Source organism: Chelonia mydas, chromosome 6, assembly GCF_015237465.2.
Source record: "Chelonia mydas isolate rCheMyd1 chromosome 6, rCheMyd1.pri.v2, whole genome shotgun sequence".
NCBI classification, from domain to species: Eukaryota; Metazoa; Chordata; order Testudines; family Cheloniidae; genus Chelonia; species Chelonia mydas.
Window position 1 is genome coordinate 44,342,860 of NC_051246.2, and position 14,766 is coordinate 44,357,625.

The 14,766-nt window shown below is 38.8% G+C and overlaps 1 protein-coding gene across 2 annotated transcripts in view; it reads left to right on the forward strand.

Moving 5' to 3' along the window:
- MPPED2 (metallophosphoesterase domain containing 2) overlaps nt 1-14,766 on the forward strand; it is a 126,195-nt gene that overhangs the window by 80,378 nt on the left and 31,051 nt on the right. The gene's annotated exons all lie outside the window — the stretch shown is intronic.

Here is a 14,766-nt window from a genome sequence, read left to right on the forward strand (position 1 = left end):
CAGGGCAGTTCCTGTTGATTAACCCATTCATTCATAGTGGTCTGGAGTAGAGGGGGAAAAAGAGATTGTGCTGGTGATGTATTGAGAAATCATAATACCTAGGGCAGGAGCCCTAAAAATCCAGTCACCAGCTCATCTAGGGAAAGGGGAAATTAGGTGGGGCATGTGGGTCTGAGTGGCTTACTTGAGGAGTGCAGGAGTTGCCACATTAGGTGGTGCTCTTCAAGTCCCAGGGAAGAGGTTACTAAGGGTATATTTACACTGCAGTAAGCCAGGTCAGCTGACTTGGGCTCAGAGGGGTCCGGCTGTGGGGTTAAAAATAGCAGCATAGAGCCCAGGCTCCAGCCCGAGCCCGAACGTCTACACTGCCATTTTTAACCCTACAGCCTGTGGTTAAAAGACCCAGCTGACCCAGGCTCTGAAACTTGGTGCCGCAGGTTCTTGATCACAGTGTAGACGTACCATGAGAGAGCTAGGGAGCAGCTGAGTGCTTGGGGTCACAGTCAGTGTGAAGAGCAACAGGCCCTGACCATTGAAAGGGAGGAGAACCAGACAAGCATGAAAGCTCTGTCAGAACTATGGCTGCTTGCAGAAGCTGACAAAGTGTGGTACAGTGCGAATGGAGGCAAAAGTTTCAATTAATCTTCTGTTGTGCTTCAGCTCAGCCACGAGAAGAGAAAGATCCTACAAGCCAGTTAGGTCACAAATTGGTCATTAAAAAAAAATGCTCTTTTAGTTACAGAATAGGAGTTAGGCTACCAATAATTTCAGACCCTGTAGAACAGGAAATGATTTTAAAAGTGTGATCTGAAATTAAAGTGATGCTTGGGATTGTTTCTGGGAATTTGTGAGAGTCTCTCAAAATGAAGCCAGTTGTTGTATCCATGATAACAAAGGGTGGCTGATAGACTACTTACAAAGGTTTATGGGTAGTAAAGGCTCATGCTTTTAGATCCAGAGGTCCTAAGTTGAATCTCTGTAGATGGACCCCTTCAGGAGTCTACTCTGAGGTGGAATTACCTGCTTCAGATCTACTTTCAATGAAAAGATGGCCATTAAAGGAGTTTTTTCAATTGCGGTTCTTCAGACAGATTTAGTGGAGGAAACTGATATGCAAGTAGTTTGCCAAGCCTCTTAGGTAGCTAGAAATAGAACTGGTCAATGAAGTTTTTCCCCTCCCACAAAAAATCTCAATCACAATGAAAACATATTCATTTTTGTTGAATTTTTCTCTGGAAGCTTTTGGATTTAAATCCAAAACTCGCAAACAGAACTTCTTTGGTTAAGACCTGAATTTTTTTGACCAAAACAGAATCTTTCATGAAAATTTCTATTTAATCAAAAAGGCATTTTCTGTTTAAAAAAAAAAATTCCATTTAGTTTTTTAAAAAAATCAGCTCTAGCTGGAAACCATCTGGAGAAAGTATTCATTCGATACCTAATCAGGAGGTGGCCAGAGCCTGCATAATAGGAATGTCAGAGAAGAAAAACTTGCAAGCAAAAGCCCCAATCCAGCAACACACTTAAGCAGATGTTTATCCTTGCTACCATTTTGAGGCAAGTGTTTATGGCACTGGGCTGTGCACCTCATCAAATGCAGGATTTATATGGGGAGGAGGAGGCGGTGTGAGCCTTTCATTCTCTTTTTCCTGGCACAGTTTTTAATACATCTTGTTTCCATACCCAACAAAAGACAATTGGGCACATAAGGAAAAAAGTCACAAGAAAGCATTCGTCTTTTCCTTTTTTCTCGGTATTCCATCTGGGGCTGCTTGGGATGGAGCCAATATTCTGAACCGTGGAAGAATGCAGTAGATAGGCAAAATGCACGTTAACCTGAAAACTCTAGTTCTGTGGTTTGCCCCACTATATGGTAAACCAGAATTATGTGCGCCTGCAGTTTTATTTTAGTTTTGTAGCAGTTTTTGTCTCCCTCTGCTGGTTGCTGATATAACCCTATAATTCATTTTAATGCAATTTACTCTGGAGAACAAATTTTCCCTTTTCCCAAGCTGAACACCTTGTTCAATACAGTTTTCAGCTAGCTATGTCATGTTTATGAAAGACATTTTCTGGTCCTTTCATATGCCTAACTTTGAAAAGGTACGAGCTTGTGGAAAGAGTTGGAAAATGTAGAAATAATGTAAAACCCATATATATAAACCCCCACAATATAATTCACCACAAACTGTTTAATCTTTCTGTGATTAAATGAATAAAAGAGAAAGGGTGAAGTCCTGGCCCTGTTCAAGTCAAAAGGAGTTTTGCCATTGACTTCAGTGAAATGAGGTTTTCACACACAGATTGTACACCTCTAATGATGTGTGCAATGTAACATTTTCCAGTGTGCTCCCACTCCCCAACAGCCTAAACCAGCCACAAACTTTCATTTTCCTTATTAACCTGGACCACTAAATTTCATGTTAAAACAAACAAAAACACAACAAACGAATTGAAATAGAACAGAGAGATACATTTGTTATATAGCCATTACATTTGTAGACACATTGTACATAGGCCAAATTTACCTCCTAACTGAAGTTTGGTTTGATCTGTAAATAATATAACAAAAAAACCGACACTGAAAGCCTAAGGACAGGTTTCAGAGTAACAGCCATGTTAGTCTGCATTCGCAAAAAGAAAAGGAGTACTTGTGGCACCTTAGAGACTAACCAATTTATTTGAGCATAAGCTTTCGTGAGCTACAGCTCACTTCATCGGATGCCTAAGCTTTCTCCCCATGCTCAGCTGTATTGTAAGGTTTTATCTTTAGAACTTTATCTGTCCCAGCTGCTAGTTCCTTCCCTCCCTGTCTTAGCTCCTCTTGTATCCTGACTGGAGTCAGGAAAATTAACCTACCAAAATGACACGGTGGTAAATATCTTACATCTTTATGCAGGGTTCACAAACCTGTCATCAAAATGACTTGGCAGAGGATCTTAGCATGTGTCACCATAGTACAGTAACATTTTGAGTAATATTCATTCATTCCAAACCACAGCTCAGTGAGACACACACACAAACACACACACATCCTGCAAACACACATGCACTGTCTGACCTGTCACATATGCTCTTCTGTCTATGGTTGTAACTGAAAAAAAGTTTGGAGTTTGGAAATTTCTGTTGAAATCAGCAAATGCCAAATGAAATTGAGATATTCCTACAGTAAAACTAGAGTAATGCATCATTCCCTTGAAAGATTTTGTTTCTGTGTTTTTAATCTTGGAGTTAAAGCATAGATTGATCATCCTGAGATATGTAGACTGATCAGCCTATTAGAACTGAGCCTCTTCAGCACAGAATAGTGATTCATGTATACAAGTGAAATACTGAGACTTGGCCTTGAAGATTTGTCTTTGGTTGATAAGTACTAACAGTCAAACTACACAGTGTTCACCTTTCCTTATTCATATTCCAGTACTGTAACCTTCCTTATTCTCCTGTGCCTTTGTTCTATTAATCTACCAAACAGGGCTCGACTTGTGATTAGTCCTTAGAGCTTGTTTCTATTAATCAGTCTGCAAAACAAGTCTACTTGAATGATTTGGTGTAAGTGCTTAACATGCTCTCTTCATCAGTCTGTACACAGAGCTGCTAGGGATGGGTTGTGTTAAATGGGACTAAAATCTGTGATATCTGTTGCAATTTCTTTGTTTTACGTTTTGATTTTTATTGCTGTGGGATACTAGCAGGGAAAAAATCATTTGAAAAATCAGCTGAATTTCATGTTGCTTAAGGAATGTTTAAGTGACTACATGCTAGTAGAAAACTTGTGGAAGATTATCAACGACTGGAACAGTGTCCTGTCACCACAAATTGATTTGTTAGTCTATCTTGAGTAAAAAGGACGCGCTCATATTCCAGAATGCAAGGATCAGAATTCAGGTTTTTATAAAATACAACAGGTAGATTTTAAAACCTAAATTTTTTTTTTTGTTGTTTTCAAAAAAGGCTAGTGGTTGTTTAAAAATGCAGACATTCTCCTGCATTGGTGGAAAGCCAAACAACAGGTTCCTGCTATTATCTAAAAACGAGGAAGTCAAATGGATTATAAACAAAAACCAAAACTGACCAGTAGTAATTTCACTGTTAAAGGTGAGTGAAATGCAAACATAAGAACGGTCATACTGCTTCAGACCAATTGTCCATCTAACCTACTATCCTGTGTCTGATAGTGGCCAGTGCAAGATGCTTCAGAGGGAATGAACAGAACAGGGCAATTTCAAGTGATCCATTGTCCTCTGTCATCCATTCCCAGCTTCTGACAATTGGAGGTTTAGGGACACCCAGAAAATAGGGTTGCATCCCTGACCATCTTGGCTAATAGCTGTTATACTTTTGGCCTTCACGGTATCCCCTGACAATGAATTCCTCAGGTTGATTGTGTGTTTTGTGGAGAAGTTCTTCCTTTTGTTTGTTTTAAACGTGCTGCCTATTAATTTCATTGGTGACCCTTAGTTCTTGTGTTATGTGAAGGGCAAGTAATACTTCCCAATTCACTCTCCACACCATTCACGATCTTATAGACCTCTATCATGTTCTTCCTTAGGTGTCTCTTTTCTAAGCAGAACAGTCCCAGTCTTTTTAATCTCTCCTCATAGGGAAACTTCCATACTCCTTATCATTTTTGTTGCCCTTCTCTGCACCTTTTCCAATTCTAATATAGCTTTTTTGAGATGGGGCCACTAGAACTGCATGCAGTATTCAAGGTCTGGGTGTACTGTGGACTTATATGGTAAGTAGCATTATGATATTTTCTGTTTGATTATCTATCCCTTTCCTAATGGTTCTTAACATTGTTAGCTTTTCTGGACTGCCACTGCATATTCAGCAAATGTTTTCAGAGAACTATCCACAATGATTATAAGAGCTGTTTCTTGAGTGGTAACAGCTAATGGAAACTCCCTCATTTTGTAAGTGTAGTTGAGATTATTTTTTCCAAGGTGCGTTACTTTGCACTTATCAACATTGAATTTCACCTGTCACCTCATTGTTAACCCCTTTTCCCAATCATTCATGAATATGTTGAATAGTACAGGTCCCAGTACAGATCCTTGGGGGGGGGCACCACTGTTCACCTCTCTCCATTGTGAAAACTATTTATTTCTACCCTTTGTTTCCTATTTTGTAACCAGCTACAGATCCATGAGAGGACCTTTCCTCTTATTCCATGACTTCTTACTTTGCTTAACAGCCTTTGGTGAGGGACCTTATCAAAGGCTTTCTTAAAGTCCAATTATGCTCTATTGACTATGTCACCCTTGTCCACATGCGTGTTGACATTCTCAAAGAATTCTAATAGATTGGTGAGGTATGATTTCCCTTCACATGATTTCTTCCCCAATGTATTGTGTGTATCTATACACCTGATAATTCTGTTCTTTACTATAGTTTCAGCCAATATGCCTGGTACTGAAGTTAGGCTTACCGACCTGAAATTGCCCAGATCACTTCTGAAGCCTGTTTTTAAAATTGGCATTTCATTACCTATCTCCAGTCACCTGGTACAGAAACTGATTTAAGTGACATTACATATCACAGTTAGTAGTTCTGCAATTTCATATTTGAATTCCTTCAGAACCCTTGGATGAATACCATCTGGTCCTGGTGACTTATTACTGTTTAATTTATCAGTTTTATTCCAAAGGCACCTCTATTAACTCCTCAATCTGGAGCAGCTCCTCAGCTTTGTAACCTAAAAAGAATGGTTCCGGTGTGGGAATCTCCCCAGCATCCTCTGCAGGGAAGAATTCATTTAGCTTCTAAACAACAGCCTTGTCTTCCTTGAGTGCTCCTTTAGCCCCCCTCAGTCATCCAGTTGCCCCATTGACTGTTTGGCTTCCTGCTTCTGATGTACTTAAAAAACTAACAGCAACAATTTCATGTGTGTGCATGTCCTTAGCTAGTTGCTCTTCGAATTCTTTCTTGGCTTACCTTACTACACTTTTACATTTAACTTGCCAGAGTTTATGCCCCTTTCTCTTTTCCTCATCAGGGTTTGACTGCCAATTTCTAAGAGGCAAAAATGCATTTTTAACTGCCTCTTTTACTCTGCTGTTTAGCTGTGGTGGCATTGTTTTGGTCCTGTTACTGTTTCTTTTGATTTGGGGTATATATTTCATTTTAGTCTCATTATGGTGTTTTTAAATAGTCTTCATACAGTTTGCAGCCATTTTGCCCTTGTAACTGTTCCTTTTCATGTCCATTCAACTAGCTTCCTCATTTTTTGTAGAGGTTGTGATGGGTTTCTTTGGCATTTTTTCCCCTAAAAGGATGTTTGAACTTAATTACATTATGGTCACTATTACCAAGCAGTTCAGCTATAGGCATCTCTGGGACTAGATCCTGGGTCCTACTGAGGACTAAATCAAGAATTATCTCTCCCCTAAAGGGTTCCAGAAGTAACTGCTCTCAGAAGCAGCCATTTATAGTGTCTAGAAATTTTATCTCTGCATCCCTACCTGAGGTGACAAATACCCAGTCAATATGAGGATAGTTGAAATCCCCCATTATTGCATTTTGTGTCTTTGTAGTTGCTCTAATCTCCTTGAGAATTTCACAGTCACCGACACCATCCTGGTGAGGTGATTGGTAGTATATTCCTACTGCTATATTATTATTATTATTCAAGCATGGAATTTCTTTCAGTAGAGATTCTTTATTATAGTTTGATTCATTTAAGATTTTTTTACTATATTTGACTCTGCTTTCTTTCACATACAGTGCCACTCCCTCACCAGCATGACCTACTCTGTCATTCCTATATATTTTATACCCTTGGTATTACTGTGTCCTATTTATTATCATTGTACCACCAACTTCCGACAATGCCTGTTACATCAATATCCTCATTTAATGCCAAGCCACTCTAGTTCACCCATCTTAGTATTTAGACTTCTACCATGTATTTATGAGAATTGTATATTTTGTCAGTATTCAGTTGTTTGCCTTCATGTGTTATATTTAAATGGGACTCGTTCACAATTGACTGTGCCTCATTAGCTCTTACCTGTACTTGACCAACTTCTTCCCTATCCTCTTCATTAGGATATAGAGTTTCCCCTTTAGTAAGTTCAACCCTAAGGGGTATAAGTAATAAACCAGCAACATAAATGGTGAAAAATAAATTAGCTATTTAAATTAATTTCAGTTTCTAAAGTATAACTAACTATACAGAAAAATGTAATAAGTATGATCTGATATTTATCATGACAATGTCATTTAAGGATATTTTTAAAAGAACAATTTTTATTTCAGGAAAGGTCTTTCTCAATTTAAACTAAGGAATTATCTGTCCAATTCAATACAGGATTTAATCCATGCAAAATGAAAATATGTTTTAAAACACATATCAGAAAGAGCATGCCGGAACTCCCGTTAATCAGCCATTTGTTGTTGATTTTTAAAGTTTTACCTTTCTGGTTTTATGATGTATTTGTTTGTTTAATTTAAATTCTGTCATTGAACAAAATTATGAGGCTGATATGGCTGGATTGCTGTCTGTAAAGTGATACAACAGGGTTTGCATCAGCTGAGTTGCTGATCTCTTGCTATGTATATAGCTAGTTTTTCCTTAATTTTCATGGACTGCAGGCAGAACTCTTGATCCATTTTCATTGTACACAAGCTTGAATTTTTCACTCCTCACAAAATGGACCCGATCCTGCTCCCATTCAAGTCAGTGGCTGAACTCCCATTGGCTGTAACAGGGGGCATGATTGGGCCAATCATCACTTTGCATCATGACTCAACTGCTAATTTGAAAGGCTTTGTGTCTCCTCACCCCCAGATACTAGCTGCTTCAGTAGGCTCTGCTTTGTCCGGTTTGACCTTTCGTGGCCTACAGAACACAGTTAAATACCAACACCCCTATTTGACGCAGTCCAGACATAATTCCTTCCGTGCATATCTCATCAGGATCTGCTGCTGAGATGAATAGTTGAGCGGCCTATGTGCACCAAGTAGCCTGCTTCATAGCAATTAAGGGGAATGGGTTCCAAAGTGTATTGTTCTTTAAACACATCTTTCACATTATTTATTTTGGTCTTGTTGATTAAGGAGCAGTTAGTGGGTTTCTCCACTAGTTACATTGTTGTTGTTTTTTCCTGGTGTGAATTAGAAGTATATTAGCAGTACTTAAAATCTGGAAGCCTGGGTAACATGTTATGGGCTTGCAAAACAATAATAATAATTTAACAACAACAAAAAGAAAAATAATTATTAATAGAAAAATACCCAAACCATTAAATACTACCTTCCAATCAAACTGTTAGGAAGCTGCTGGTGTGCAGGTTTTCATTTATTGTACTTATTAGGAATTCAGAAGAAACAAACCCCAAAACATGGTTTTGTATCTTTCTTTTTGGTCATTTCATTTTCACTAGCTTTATCTACAGATTTTATTGGATCATTTCCCCAGCTATCAGAGAAATCGCTCTTCCTGCATTGATTCATTTCGACCCATGTCTGGAAGGCAGAGAGAATCAAATTAACTAATATTTTACTTTTGCATGTGATTAATGCTAATGCTTACAAAGAAGAAAATACTTTCCCGTGATTTAATTTCCATTCTCTAGTTGATTCTCAGTGATTTAATTTTGCAGAGGTTTGTCTCTCTGCTTATTGTCTTTGGAGCTCATATCGTGGAATCATAGAAATTATAGCTGGAAGAGCCCTATTAAGTCATCCTGCTAGTGCAGGATTGTTCCCTGGACTATTCTTGAGTGCTGTGTCCATTTTAAATAACTCAAGCACTGGATCTTTAACCATTTCCTCGTGGAGACTGTTCCTCAGTTTATTAGATGTTACTGATTGGAAATTGAATTTGATATTCAACCTATACTTTTCATTCTTTTACTCCAAGTTTTATACCCACATTGGTCTCCCTAAACAATTCCTTTGCCTTGCGGTGTGTTTACTCTTCAAGTACTTATCAGACCTCGTTTATACATGTGTTATTTTCAAGAATTAAATATGTATAGACAGGTTATATATAAGTACTTGAAGAGGGTAACTGCTCCTCCCTTTGTTTCTGTTGCTCTTCTGTATATTCCCTCATTTTTAATAATCTTTTATTGAGAGGCTCAGAACCAAAACACAGTATTCCAGGTGCAGTTTTGCCAGTGTAATATACAGTATGTTGAGAGAGATATGTAGCTAGATGGACTGCTGGTTTGATCTGGTGTAGCAATGCGTATGTTTCAGTACTCCAATAGAGAGGAGCAACCTAGGATCTCCCTACTCTCTGCTGTGATGCCTCTGCAGCTCCAAATCACTTTAGCTTGTTATAGTGCAAGCTCATACATATTTTGCTACAACTATTTCACCTCAAAAAGAAAAGGAGTACTTGTGGCACCTTAGAGACTAACAAATTTATTTTAGCTTTTGTGAGCTACAGCTCACTTCATTGGATGCATGCAGTGGAAAATACAGTGGGGAGATTTTAGATACACAGAGAGCATGAAACAATGGGTGTTACCATACACACTGTAATGAGAGTGATCAGGTAAGGTGAGCTATTACCAGCAGGAGAGAAAAAAACCTTTTGTAGTGATAATCAAGGTGGGCCATTTCCAGCAGTTGACAAGAACATGTGAGGAACAGTGAGGGGGGAAAATAAACATGGAGAAAATGCTATGGGTACCCGCATGGCCCCACAGTATGCCAACATTTTTATGGCTGACTTAGAACAACGCTTCCTCAGCTCTCGTCCCCTAATGCCCCTACTCTACTTGCGCTACATTGATGACATCTTCATCATCTGGACCCATGGAAAAGAAGCCCTTGAGGAATTCCACCATGATTTCAACAATTTCCATCCCACCATCAACCTCAGCCTGGACCAGTCCACACAAGAGACCCACTTCCCAGACACTGCGGTGCTAATAAGTGATGGTCACATAAATACCATCCGATACCGGAAACCTACTGACCGCTATGCTTACCTACATGCCTCCAGCTTTCATTCAGACATTTCATTTCATTCATTCATTTCATTTAGCCCCCAACTAAAACCTGTCCACATTTCTGTTCAGGGGACACCATCGTAGGGCCTAATCACATCAGCCACACTATCAGAGGCTCGTTCACCTGCACATCTACGAATGTGATATATGCCATCATGTGCCAGCAATGTCCCTCTACCATGTACATTGGCCAGACTGGACAGTCTCTATGTAAAAGAATAAATGGATACAAATCAGACGTCAAAAATTATAACATTCAAAAACCAGTCGGAGAACACTTCAGTCTCTTTGGTCACTCTATTACAGACCTAAAAGTGGCAATTCTTCAACAACGAAACTTCAAAAACAGACTCCAACGAGAGACTGCTGAATTGGAATTAATTTGCAAACTGGATACAATTAACTTAGGCTTGAATAGAGCCTGGGAGTGGATGGGTCATTACACAAAGTAAAACTATTTCCCCATGTTTATTTCCCCCCTCCCCATTCCTCACACGTTCTTGTCAACTGCTGGAAATGGCCTGCCTTGATTATCACTACAAAAGGTTTTTTTCTCTCCTGCTGGTAATAGCTCACCTTACCTGATCACGCTCATTACAGTGTGTATGGTAACACCCATTGTTTCATGTTCTCTGTGTATCTAAAATCTCCCCACTGTATTTTCCACTGCATGCATCCAATGAAGTGAGCTGTAGCTCACGAAAGCTTATGCTCCAATAAATTGGTTAGTCTCTAAGGTGCCACAAGTACTCCTTTTCTTTTTGCGGATACAGATTAACATGGCTGCTACTCTGAAATCTATTTCACCTCAGTCTTTTTTGGCTTAACTGCTTTGAGGTTTCTCCCACCAAATATCGATATTTTGGATTGTTTTTCCTCAGATGTATCAGGTTGTCTTTCTCCCCATTTTGTTGTTTCCTCCCCATATTTTTAACCCCTAGGTCCTTTTGCATGATTTCTCTCTGCTTTGTTGTGCTTGTAACACCTCCTAATGTATTACAATCTGTGAATTTAATTAATGTGCTGTTTATCCCTTCTTCCAGATCATTAATAAAGATGTTAAGTAAAACTGATCCTAATACCAGTCCCCACAGCAATCACTGAGCACCTCCCCCACATCACTTCAATCCCTTTTTTATGGCCCTAAAGCCACAGTTCAATCCATGTGACAGTCCTCATATCTAAACCAGTTTGAGTTCATTTTTTGAGAGTACTGTATCCGATGTTTCACTAAAGTCCCGTCTTCACCCACTTGCATTATTTATTTAAAAAATAAGTTTAGCTGTGATCCATGTGTCCTTTGTAAACCTAAGCTGTGTAACGCACTTGGTCCTGTTATCTTTTAGAATATGATTGCACCTTTTTTTCAGCACTGAATTTAGACCAACTAGTTGGTAATTTTCAGATTCATTCCTTAATTTCGATTTGGCGATCAGTACTGCATTTGTTTTTGTTTTTGTTTTTTCAGTCCTCTGGTTCTCCATTTCTCTGTAACTTCAGAATAACTGCTCTGATTGATACAGTGTATTTATAACAAATTTATAGAATTTTGAGATGTATATCATCCAAGCCAGAGATATTCACTCTCCCCAAGCATTCCCACAGCTGTTTGTTAACATGGCAAGCTTTGTTACTAATTGTACATATCCACTGTCTTTATTTTTTGTTCACCGATTTGGAGAAGCAGCTCCATAATTCAGCCATCTATGTTGATCTTTTATTTCTCATTTAGACTGAGCCAGCAGCACTGGGCCAGTGAGAGTTTTGTATTTTACTTCAGTGCAGGTCCTGATAGGGTGGGATTTTCAAAAATATTCTTCCTGCTCCCATTGAAGTCAATGCAAAGTTTTCTGTGGATTGTGAGTAGAGTTAGGCAAATGCGAAAGGCACTTCTGACAGTCTCACCTTTACTGCATAACTCATCAAGCAATCTATATGAACCAGTTCCTGGCTAAAATTCTTGTAGTAATTAGGTGATTAAAAGCCAAATTGTGTTCTCAGACATTTGCACACAGCTCCCATTGAAGTCACTGAGCACTGCATGCAATTGTGAGTCCCCGATTAAGCAAAGCACTTAACCATCTGCTTAAATCCATTCTTATTAGCAAAACACTTAAGCACATGCCTTAATTTTAAGCATACCTTTAAGTCTCATTGAAATCTCCAGGATTTAAGCACATGCTTAACATTAGCATGGCTTAAGTGCTTTTCTAAACTGGGGCCTCAGGAAATAATTTGACCATTAGTGCTTTGAGTTTATATTTCATTCAGATCACAGATTTTAAATTGCAACAACACAAATCTTTTGCTTCCTTCATTATATGGCAAACATCTGCATAGAGGACAGACTTGGATAACCATCTATATTGTCAGCAGATGGATAAAAGATGTCCTGGGAAATTTTATATATTTGCAGTTTGATTTTTACATGCACAATGCAAAATTTTATTTTATATTATAAAATTGGAGCGTTTATTTGGAAGAGGTAGGTTGGAAAGCAGTACAGTGCAGTCCACAGCTGAGTCATTAAAAGAAGGTGTATGGACATACTGCTTGTGGGCCTACTATAATCTAGACTTTACAGTGAGATAAAACTGAAGTAGCCTATCTATCTGCCTGTCTATTTTGATTGGGCCTAAATTAACAGTACCAGATGGCAGTAGTCAGTGAAATGGTAATTTTTTTTGCTGCTGTTTGCAAAACTGCTGCAAATAGTAAAAAAAAAAAAAAAAAAAATCCTACTTCCTAGTCATCTGCCATATGTCGCCTGTGCTCCAGTCTAATGCTGTTTGGTTGTCTGGAGGACTCAGTACATGGTTAAGAGGTTAGGAAGTCACGAGTTCAAATCCTTGGTTTTGATACTGGCTTGCAGGCCTTGGGGAAAAACTTTGCCTCAGTTTCCGTGTCTGCAAAACAGGCTAACAATACTTACATGCTTGCTTCACAGGGGTATTGTGAGGGATGGATTAACGAGTCAATGCTTGTGGAGTGCTTAAGACAGGTAAAGTGCTAAGAATTACTATTACTTTATTTTCAGTAGGGTGATTTGGATCTCATTTCAACAAAGCATTTAATGCAGTGGGTCTCAAACATTTTTTACTGGTGACCCCTTTCACACAGCAAGACTCTGAGTGCGACCCCCCAAATAAATTAAACACACTTTTTAATATATTTAACACCATTATAAATACTGGAGGCAAGTGGGGTTTGGGGTGGAGGTTGACAGCTCACAACCACCGATGTAATAACCTCATGAATCCCTGAGGGGTCCCAATCCCCAGTTTGAGAACTCCTGATTTAATGTGTGCTTAACTCTGAACAAGTGAATGGTTCCGTTGAAGTTAATGGGACACTTCATGCTATTGAAGTTACATACCTGCTGAAGTGCTTTGCCTCCATCCTGGCACTGGCGAGCTAAACAGGTGTCTATTTTTACAGAATGAAAAAAATGGCATTTTATAGGGACTGTTGGAGTGCTTGTGCTATTTGGAATTGATAATGAACGTGTCCTGAAATCACACAATCCTCTCCAAAACTGAAATATAAATATGAGCCCTGTGTTGAGTTGACCTCTTGCAATTGCTGTTTGAGGCAATAAGCACAGTACTTGATAATTAGTTCATTAAAACAATGCTTGCAGGTCAACTTGAATCTATATTGAAATATTAAGGGAGCATTGCTAGGAAAAACATCCCAAATATTTTGATGGAAACATTGTGCCCTCTTGCTGCTATCAAAAGGAAGCAGCAAACTTGATGTATTTTATTTCTACTGCACCTTAAATACTTCTAGAATATTTGCTTTAAAAAAAGAGCAGAACTTAAAACAGCACCCACTCACTGATTCTCTGTCCTGGGAGGAAGGAGGAAGGACAGATTACATTCCCACTGATAGTAAGGTACAAAGTTGCTGGCTACTGAAAAAAGGGAAAAGTTACATTATTTTAAAATGGTTGCCCAGAAAGAAGTCTATACATTGTCTCTCAGTGACTTCCATCATTCCCACTGAGTTCATCAATGCAATTTAGTTACGAACCACACACACCCTGGCCAAAAAACAAAAATCCTGAACCATAACTACAGATCGCAAACTCCATGAAAGTTTGGATCCAGTTCTGAACTCTTTGGCTGTTCCTTCTCTCTCTGATAAACCTCAGAACTGAACAATTTCAAAATGTTGACAGAATTTAGAGCTGCATTCAAATGCTCGGGTGAATCTAGAGAAGACACAAACACACCCGGACCCACTACAAAATAATTTATAATTAAAAAAACGAACAACCTGGTACTTTAAAATGAAAGAACAAGAGGTTAAAACAAACGAAATACCCCAGGAGCTTCCATAGTGGTTAGGTTCTTTCCAAAGGTTTCTTTGAGAAAAGAATACTGCCGTCTAGGCAGTGAAAACCTTATACTCCTTTCCACCTTCTATCAAAAGCTGTGTTGAAATGTAGGGTCTGCTAGTGTATATTTATTCAGGCATCAATCACAATCAAGCCTCTTGCTAGTTCATCTGTAAGGGCATTGTAATCCTATTTTTATCAGTTGCTTCCTGTACAGCAGACAGTTAAAATAGCACGAGTAGGGGGTCAGAAATATCTTAATGGATTTGGTTCCCAGAGATATCAGTGACCAGAGGAAGAGTTTTGCTGAAATTTCTTCCTGAGCGGATAAAGTAGATAAGCAGCAGCAAGGTGTAGAAAGAGAGCATGCAGTACAGTTCGGAGCACTGAGTGGTACTATAAATGCATTAGAGAAACCAGAGATTTAAGTGGACTGTATCTGGTATGGAAAAGCAC